At 37.4% G+C, this 11,004-nt stretch overlaps 1 pseudogene; it reads right to left on the reverse strand.

Moving 5' to 3' along the window:
* Window positions 1-372: 372 nt before the first annotated feature.
* On the reverse strand, window positions 373-9,866 carry LOC113837883 (annotated as a pseudogene).
* Window positions 9,867-11,004: the final 1,138 nt, after the last annotated feature.

Genomic DNA, 11,004 nt, shown 5'->3' on the forward strand with positions numbered 1-11,004 from the left:
GGACATCATAATGCTTGCACAGATTGTTAACACTGTCAAATTACTGCTCCAAAAGAAATACTGTTGTATAACTGATTGGGAGTGTCATGCCTAAAGATCCAACCAAATACTTGATAATGAGAAGCCATCATAATCTTCTTCAGGTACTCAAAAATGAATGTAACAACTGCTTTAAAAGATTTATTGCTCACAAAATTTTACTCCTGTGTAATGCGGAAAATTGAATGAAACTGACTACATTCATAATTTCACTGCTGAATGATAATTTGTAATAATTTCGAAGACTCCTGATACATGTACACTGATTACCTTAAAATGGTTTGACTCCAGTTTGTGCTCTTTTAAGTTTGAAGAAACTTTGACATTCAAAGGTCATTCCACACTGATTACATTCATAGGGTTTCTCTTGTGTATGTGATCTTCCACGGGTTTAAGAATACTGTGCTTAGCAAAGGTTTTACCACCCTGAGTACATTCATATGGTTTCTCTCCAGTATGTATTTTCTGTTCTTTCAGCTGAAACTGCTCAATCAAGGCTTCACCACATTGACTACATTTATAAGTTTCCTCTCTACTATGAGTTCTTTTAAGCAGTCCAAGTGCACTGGGATCAGCAAAGGCTTTTCCACAATGATTATATTCATAGGCTTTCTCACCTGTCTGTGATCTTTCATGTACTTAAAGAGTAATATAGTTAAGCAAAGGCTTTACCACAATGATTACATACATAGGGTTTCTCTCCACTATGTGTCTTTATATGCATGTGAAGATGACTGTGCCGAGCAAAGGCTTTACCACACTGGTTACATTGATAGGGTTTCTCTCCAGTATGTGTTCTTTTATGCATTTGAAGATGACTGTGCCGAGCAAAGGTTTTACCGCACTGATCACATGCATAGGGTTTCTCTCCAGTATGCGTCCTTTTATGGCTTTGAAGATGACTATGCCGAGAAAAGGCTTTACCACATTGATTGCATTCATATGGTTTCTCTCCAGTATGTATTCTTTTATGTAGACAAAGAGCACTATGGTGAGCAAAGGGTTTACCACACTGGTTGCATTCATATGGTTTCTCTCCAGTATGTGTCCTATTATGTATTTGAAGGTGACTGTGTCGAGAAAAGGCTTTACCACACTGAATACATTCATATGGTTTCTCTCCTCTGTGTGATCTTTCATGCATTTGAAGAGTACTGTGCTTAGCAAAGGCTTTACCACATTGATTACATGCATAGGGTTTCTCTCCAGTATGTGTCATTTTATGCATTTGTAGGTGATTGTGCCTAGAAAAGGCTTTTCCACACTGATTACATTCATATGGTTTCTCTCCATTATGTCTTCTTTTATGTACATGAAGAGCACTGGAATCAGAAAAGGCTTTACCACACTGATTACATTCATATGGTTTCTCTCCAATATGTGTCCTTTTATGCATTTGAAGGTTACTGTGCCTAGAAAAGGCTTTACCACACTGATTGCATTCATATGGTTTTTCTCCAGTATGTGTTTTTTTGTGCAGATGAAGAGCACTGGGATAAGCAAAGCCTTTACCACACTGATCACATTCATAGGGTTTCTCTCCAGTATGTGTTATTTTATGCCTTTGAAGATTACTGTTCTGAGAATATGCTTTACCACACTGATTACATTTATAGGGTTTCTCTCCAGTATGTGTCTTTTTATGCCTTTGAAGACGACTGTGATGAGAAAAGGCTTTACCACACTGATTACATTCATATTGTTTCTCCTCTATAGGTGATCTTTCATGAATTTGAAGAGTATTGTTCTTAGCAAAGCTTTTAACACATTGATTAGTTTCATAGGGTTTATCTCCATTATGATTTCTTTTATGGACATGAAGTACATTGTGATGGGCAAAGGCTTTACCACACTGATTGCATTGATAAGGATTCTCTCCAGTGTGTGCTCTTTTATGCCTCTGAAGATGACTGTTATATGCAAAAGGTTTAACACATTTTGTATATACAGAAAACTGCTCCTCAGTTTGCCTTCTTTCATGCCTGGAAGGAAAATGGTCACATGTAAATGCTTCCCCATGTTCAATGCAATGTTGAATCTTGATACCTCTCTTAATTAATATTATAAATTGTTTCAATAGCAAAGAAGAATCAGATATTACAGTCTTATCACTGTGTTGGCACTAACAGTTGGTTTACATCTTTGAAGATACCTGTGAACGTATGATCTTCATTATATCGCTCTCATTTTCAGAAACTTTTTTCTACAGAAGATTTTTCACATATTGAAGAGAACTGGAAAAATTCAGAACTTTATCACCCTTATTGTTTTTTTTTTAAATTTTTCTACATTTTGAGTCATACTAGGTGTTTTAATGAACTAGAAGAACCAGAAGTATTTTCACAGTCATAGAGTCATAGGGATTTTCTGTAGAGTGTGCTTGTTGTTGAATATTCAATGACTCTGAATAACAAATTACTTGTACCCTTGAGTCAAATTTAACAAGTACGCTCAAAATAGGGACTACTACATGCCTTTAAATATTCTGTGAGACAGGTACAGTATGTCCTCCATATTTGTTTGCTCACATGGATTCTATCCTGACTAATACATGATATACTTAGTAAAGAAAAGATTACAAATAAGAGACTTCCACATTTAGTTCAATTTAACTTTCTTTTCATTGTAGAAATGAGCTAGTGAGATTAACTTCCTCTTAACGCTTGACAATAATTGCTGCTGTCACTAAACTTACAAAGTAACAGGAAATTATGAATAACTTTAGGTTTGCTATGGAGTATTTGCTCAATGGATGGTTTGGAGATAAGCTTATCACATCAACCATGTGTATACCTTTTGTAATATAGGTAATATGACAGAAATGGAATTACATTTTTATAGCATAGCTCTCATAGTGCGATGATAGTAATGGCAATTTGTCTCAAGGCATTGTTTTCTTTTGTTCTTTCTTATAATATTGTCATGCAAATGTAGTTCACCTACCTGAAATTGAGTTATATATTTGTGAGAATTTAATAATCATCAATGCATTTTAAGCTGTGCTAATTTACACTGTTGTTTCTCTTTGACTCTTCCAGGACACATTACAATTTCATCAGAGGCACATTTCGATCATCTAATACATGAAAATTACCTTTCCTGTCTTTCAGAACTTGAACAACGTTCCTCAATAGTATGGTCTTCCCAACTGTATCCTAAAATATTACCAGAAAATTTATATTTATTATTGAAAAATGTGCAAAAGTTAAGTTACTGTGTTCAATGAACTTTAGAACATTGACTTATGTATTTACCAAGATACTATTCTCTCTCTCAATAAAATTAAACAATTGCAGTCCATCACCTTAACCACTTGGCCACCTCATCAGAACATAGACACTGCCCTCTGTCCTACAACGGTCACCCAAGACTCAGGTGACTCTGGGTAACTCTGCTCTGTTACTCAACCTCTCCAATCAACCACTGCTGTCTTCTGCCTGGAACTCCGCCCGGACAAGAATGGATCTGCCCTGACCAGAAGGCACACCCTGAGTCCAGACACACCTCACCCTTGTCCACCCACCACCCTCTGCCATCCAGCTGCCACCAGAGGCTGAGCCCTCTGCCTGACACCAAATGGAGTGAGAGATCTCACCTGCCCTCACTGGAGGAAGGGATGGAAAGAAGACAGAGGAAGAACACACTCAACATCAGAAAGACCAATATGACACCACCAGAATATAGGGACTCCACATCAGCAAGACCTGAAAAGCCCAACACAGAGGATGAAGAAGAGATGGATCTCAAAAATTATCTTAAGAAGATGGTAGAGATTTTTAAAGAGGAAACAAGAAAATCCATTAAAGAAATAAAAGAAAAGAAGAAAAAATTACTTGAAAGGGAGGAAAACACAAACCAAAAAATTCAAGAAGTAAACAAATCACTTAAAGCATTTAATGGAAGCCAAGAAAAAACAAACAAACATGTGAAGGAAGCAAGGAAAACAGTTCAAGGCATGAAAGCTGAAATAGACACAATAAAGAAAATACAGAACAAAGGGATACTGTAAATAGAAAAGTTGGATAAATGATCAGGAACTAAAGATGTAAGTATAACAACTAGAATTCAAGAGATGTAAGAGTGGAAGAGAGAATCTCAGTTGTTGAAGACTCTCTAGAGGATTTATAGTCATCGACCAAAGAAAATCTCAAGTCCAACAAATCCCTAACACAAAATATGCAGAAAATATGGGACACCATGAAAAGGCCAAACCTAAGAATAATAGGTATAGAAAAAGGTGAAAAAATACAGCTTAAACATACAAAAAACATACTCAAGGAAATCATAGAAGAAAACTACCCAAACCTACAGAAAGATATGCCTATGAAGGTGCAGAAGCTTACAGAACACCAAACATACTGGACCACAAAAAGAAGTCCCATCGACACATAATAACATCAAACATACAGAATAAAGAGAAAATGTTAAGAGCAGCAAAGGAAAAAGGCCAAGTTACATATAAAGGTAGACCTATCAGAATCACACCAGACTTCTCAAGGGAAACTTGGAAAGCCAGAATGTCCTGGATAGATATCCTACAAACACGAAGGGAACATGGATGCCAACCCAGACTACTGTACCCAGCAAAACTTTCAATCACTATAGATGGAGAAAACAAGATATTCCATGACAAAACCAGACATTAAAAATACATATCCAGAAATCCAGCACTACAGAAAGTTCTAGAAGGGAAACTCCAAACCAATGAAGACAACTACAATCACAAAAACACAGGCAATAAATAATCCAATTTTACCAAACACAAAAATAAACAGGAGGGTGAAATACACACACAATGACACCACCAACAATAAATCCAAAACAAACAAGAACCAACAATCAATGGACATTAATATGCCTCAATGTCAATGGTCTAAACCTGCCCATAAAAAGATACAGGCTAACAGAATGGATACAAAGACAGAATTCATCCTTCTGCTGTATATAGGAAACACAACTCAACTTCAAAGACAGGCATTACCTCAGACTAAAGGGTTGGGAAAATATTTTCCAATCAAATGGGCCCAAGAAACAAGCTGTTGTAGCAATCCTAATATCTAACAACTTAGACTTCAAACTAAAATCAATCAAAAGAGACAAAAAGGGCATTTCATACTCATTACAGGAAAAGTTCATCAAGATGAAGTCTCAACCCTGAACATCTCTGCCCAAAATATGAAGGCACCGACATTTGTAAAAGAAATATTACTAAAGCTCAAACCACACATAAAACCACACACACTTATAGTAGGAGACTTCAACACTCTGCTTTCACCACTAAACAGGACCACCAGACAGAAACTTAAAAAAGAAACAAAGGATATAACAGAAGTTATGAGACAACTGGGTTTAACACATATCTATAGAACATTCCATCCAAACACAAAAGAATATATCTTCTTCTCAGCATCACTTGCAACCTTCTCTAAAATTGACCACATAATTTTCAACAAAGCAAACCTCCACAGATACAAAAGTTTTGAAATAACCCCCTGTGTCTTATCAGATCACCATGTTTTATGTTAGAATTCAACAGCAATACAAATTGCAGAAAACCTACAAATTCATAGAAATTGAATAACACACAATCGCACCATTCCTGGGTTGAGGAAGAAATAAAAAATAAATTAACGACATCCTAGAATTCAATGAAAATATACACACAGCATACCCAAATTTATGGGATATTCTGAAAGCAGTGCTAATAGAAATGTTCACAGCACTAAGTACCCACATGAAGAAACTGTAGAAATATCACACTAGAGATTTGACAGAACAACTGAAAGCTTTACAGAAAAAAGAATCAAACTCACTATGGAGGAACAGACACCATGAAATAATCAAATTAAGGGCTGAAATCAATAAAATGGAAACTAGGAGAACAATACAAAGAATCAACATAAGAAAGAGTTGGTTCTTTGAGAAGATCATCAAGATAAACAAACCTCTATCCAAACTAACCAAAAGGCAGAGAGAGAGAGAGAGCATGCTAAGTAACAAAATCAGAAATGAAAAGGGGGATATAACAACTGACACTGAGGAAATCCAGAGAATCATCAGGACATACTTTGAAAATCTGTACTGCACAGAATTAAAAAATCTAAAGGAAATGGACAGTTTTCTTGATAGATATCACTTATCAAAATTAAACCAAGAACAGATAATAATTTTAAATCAACCTGTAACCCCTAATGAAATAGAAGCAGTCATCAAAAGCCTCCCAACCAAATAAAGCCCAGGGCCAGATGGCTTCACTGCGCAATTCGACCATAAATTCAAGGAACAGCTAATTCCAGTACTCCTCAAATTATTCCACACAATAGACGCAGAAGGGACATTGCCAAATTCTTTTTAGAAGGCTACACTCACTTTGATACCCAAGCCACACAAAGATACAAGTTAAAAAGAGAACTCCAGACCAATATCCCCCATGAACATCAATACAAAAATACTCAACAAAATATTGGCAAATCGAATCCAAGAACACATCAGAAAAATCATCCACTATGATCAAGTAGGCTTCATCCCAGGGATGCAAGGATGGTTCAACATATGAAAATCCATCAATGTAATACACCATATAAACAAACTTAAAAAGAAAGACCACATGATCATCTCACTAGATGCTGAAAAGCCTTTGACAGAATCCAAAATCCCTTCATGATAAAGATCTTGGAGAGAATGGGAATAACAGGAACATATCTAAACATGATAAAAGCAATATACACCAAACGGACACCAAACATCAAACTAAATGGAGAGACACTCAAGCGATTCCTCTAAAATCAGGAACAAGACAGGGCTGTCCACTCTCTCCTTATCACTTTAACATTGTACTTGAAATTCTAGCTAGAGCAATAGGACAAGAAAAAGAAATCAAAGGGACACAAATTGGAAAGGAAGAAGTCAAACTTTCACTATATGCAGATGATATAATAGTCTACATAAGTAATATGATAAACTCTACCAGGGAACTCCTACAGCTGATAAACACATTCAGGAAATTAGCAGGATACAAAATTAACTCAAAAAATCAGTAGCCCTACTATATACAGATGATAAATGCAATCAGAAAGAGATCAGAGAAACATCACCCTTCACAATATCCACAAGCATCATAAAATATCTTTATTAACAATAATCAAAAAAGTGAAATACCTGTACAGTAAGAACTTTGAGTCTTTAAAGAAAAAAATTAAAGAAGATACCAGAAAATGGAAAGATCTCCCATGCTCTTAGATAGGTAGAATCAGAATATTAAAAATGGAAATTTTGCCAAAAGTAATCTACAGATCAAAGGCAATCCCCATCAAAATCCCAACACAGTTTTTCACAGACCTTGAATGAACAATACTCAACTTTATATGGAAAAACAAAAAACCCAGAACAGCCAAATTAGCACTGTACATTAAAGGAACTTCTGGAGGCATCACCATCCCTGACTTCAAGCTCTATTATAGACATAGTTCTGAAAACAGCTTGATATTGGCACAAAAATAGACAGATAGACCAATGGGATCGAATTTAAAACTCTGATAATAAGCCAAGCACTTATGGACACCTTGTTTTTGACAAAGATGTTAAATCTATACAGTGGAAGAATGATAGCATCTTCAACAAATGTTGCTGGCACAACTGGATTTGGTCATGCAGAAGATTGCAGACAGATCCATATCTGTCACCATGCACAAAACTTAAGTGCAAAAGGATCAAATATCTCAACGTAAATCCAGGTACACTAAATCTTCTAGAAGTACAATGGGAGATACCCTTGAGCGAATTGACACAGGAGACCACTTTCTGAACATTACACCAGTAGCACAGACATTGAGATCTGCAATTAATTAATGGGACCTCGTGGAAATGAGAAGCTTCTGTAAAGCAAAGGACTCAGTCAGCAAGAAACAATGACAGCCCACAGAATGGGAAAAGATATTCACCAAACCCACATCTGACAGATGGCAGAGTTCCAAAATATACAATGAACTCAAGAAGCTAGGCACCAAAACACCATACAATGATATCAAACAGTGGGGTGCAGAACTAAATAGAGAATTCTCAACAGAGGAATCTGAAATGGCTTTAAGACACTTATGAAAGTGCTCAAATTCCATGGCCATCAGAGAATTGCAACTCAAAACAACTCTGAGATACCACCTTACACTGGCAAAAATGGCTAAAATAAAAAACACCAATGACAATATATGCTGGAGAGGATGAGGAGAAAAAGAAACAATCCTTCATTGCTGGAAATTAGTATGGCAGTGGCTCAGAAAAATGGGAATCAGTCTACCTCAAGATCTAGCAATTCCTCTCTTCGGCATATACCCAACTAATGCACATTCATACAACAAGGACATATGTTCAACCATGTTCATAACAGCATTGTTTGTAATAGCCATAACTGGAAAGCAAACTAGGTGCCCCCCAAATGAAAAATGGATAGAGAAAATGTAATACATTTTTGCAGTTCAGTACTACTCAGCAGAAATAAGCAGTGGAATCTTGAAATTCACAGGCGAATCAATGGAACTAGAAGAAACCATCCTGAGTGAGGTAACGAAGTCACAAAAAGACAAAAATGGTATGTCCTCACTCATATATGAATTTTAGGCATAGAGCAAAGGATTACCAGCCTACAATCCTCTCCACCAAAGAAACTAGGAAACAAGAAGGACTCTAAGGGAAAAATGATGGACCCCAGGAATGGGAAGGGGCAATAATTCCTGAGCTAATTGGGAGCATGAGGGTAGGGAAGAGGAAGATGCCAGAATTAGATGAGGATTATAAGAGAGGAGAGAAGGAAATGGAGGAGCAGAAATATCCAGATGGGGAAAGAATAGAGTAGAGCAGGATGAGAGATACCATATTAGAGGGAGCCATTAAAAGTCCAAGGAGAGATCTGACACTAGGGAAATTTCCAGAGATCTACAAGGGTGACACCAACTGACAATTTAGGCAATGGTGGAGAGGATAACCTAAATGCCCTTCCTTTATAATGAGATTGATGACTACATTTTCTGCCATCCTAGAGCCCTCACCCAGTGGCTGATGGAAGCAGGGCAGACACCCACATATATATACTGAACTGAACTTTGGAACTTAGTTGCAGAGATGGAGGAATGAAGATTAAATGGGTCAGTACCAAGCTGGGGAAACCACAGAAACAGCTGGCCTCTACAAGGGGGAGCATATGGACCCCAGACTGCTCTCTGGGAGGCCAGTACAGGACTCATAAAGACCCCAGAACATGGATGTCAATTAGGAGGCCTCCACACTCTAGGGGGCCCCTGGTAGTGGATTAGTATTTTTCCCTGGTGTAAGAAGGGATTTTGAGAGCACATCGTATGTGAAATGATGCACTCTCGGCCTGGGCACATGGGGGAGGGCCTAGACCCATCCCAGGATGTTGTGGTGGCCTTTGGGGATCCCCTGTGGAGGGTCCTACCCTGCCTGGGGAGTAGAGGGTGGATCCGGTGGGGGTAGGTGGGGGAAGGGTGGGGAGAGGGGAGGGAGAGGAAGAAGGGATTGACATGTGAAGCTGCTTGTTCCTAATATGAACTAAAAAATTACAAAAAATTAAACCATAGCATCAATAACCTATGAGCAGTTGTTCTAGCATTTTAAAATATGAAGGAAAATACAGTCTTACCTACATCAGTGAGGTGCTTGTAGGTCTCTAGCATTACATCTTTGTAGAGTTTCTTTTGAGAAGTATCCAGCAAAGCCCACTCTTCCGAGGTGAAGTCGATATGCACATCATCATAGGTAATGGCTTTCTGAAATATCACATACATGTATGCAACTGAAATCATGATACTGGCCATATTGTAATGTATATTTCTATAGCACATGATTTTAAGATGTCTTACTTTTATGCTATGGAACATTTGTTTAATGAAGTTAATATGTGTTGGTTTTGTTTATGCTGTGCTTTTGCGAAGCTGTGATTCTTAGCCTGTATATAACATCTGATGATCGTAGAGGTGATTCTTCAAAAGTGCGGCAGGGGAAAGGATATGCTGTGGTAGCAGGACAAAGTATATATAGAGGGATAAATCTGGAAGTAAGGAGCAAGATAAAAAGAAGAGGAGGATGGTAGGAGCCAGCTACCCAGCCACACCACAAGTAGTGTATTAGGACACAAAGTAAGATATGCAAGAATGGAAAAAGGTAATAGTCTAGATCCAAAAGGTAGATGGTTAATAAAAGTTAATTTAAGTTAATAAAAATTGGCTAGAAATAAGCCAAGAAAAGGCCAGGCATTTATAAGTAATAATATGCATCAGTGTATCTATTTGGGACCTCGGAGGTACCCTCACCAAAAGGTAAAATCTAAAGAGCTAAAGGAGTAAAATATTATGCAAAACTTTGGTACCTAACATGGAGCCATATTTCCATATGAGGCCTGAGAAAGCTGAAAAAAAAATGTTTATCCTTAATGAGTTTCTGCCTATTGTGAACCTTTGAACAGCCAGTGCACTCAGAAGTAATGATAACCTCATGACAGCCACAGAACAATCATGGGAATGCTAGAGCTCTAGGAAGGCTGCATGAAGTTGTGGTGACCTACCTCTGACTGGGTTCTGAGTTTTAGACTTTGCTCTCACAAACTCAGAAGCAGGAATAGACATCTGGCAGTGCATGCTGAAGATCCTGTGTAGCATAGAAGTCTAATGTTTGCTTTAACAGTAAACTGGCTAAAAGGCATAAAATAAAATAGCTCCAGCTGTAAATGGAATTGAAAGAGGCACTGTTGAAATAAAGGAGTCTATATGCTTTATGAATGACTTAAATTTATACAGCAAAAATATTTGTCAAATGAGAGTCAAACATGCTTTGGAGAAGTAGTTCTATTTCTGTTTCCAAAGGAAAGAAGAGGCTATGAATTTGCTCCAGGTTGACATAGATATGGTTAGAGCAAGTGAGACCTCTAGAACGTCACAGGCCATATTAATCAACAAA

This window comes from Cricetulus griseus, unplaced genomic scaffold, assembly GCF_003668045.3.
Source record: "Cricetulus griseus strain 17A/GY unplaced genomic scaffold, alternate assembly CriGri-PICRH-1.0 unplaced_scaffold_1, whole genome shotgun sequence".
In the NCBI taxonomy this organism is placed as follows: domain Eukaryota; kingdom Metazoa; phylum Chordata; class Mammalia; order Rodentia; family Cricetidae; genus Cricetulus; species Cricetulus griseus.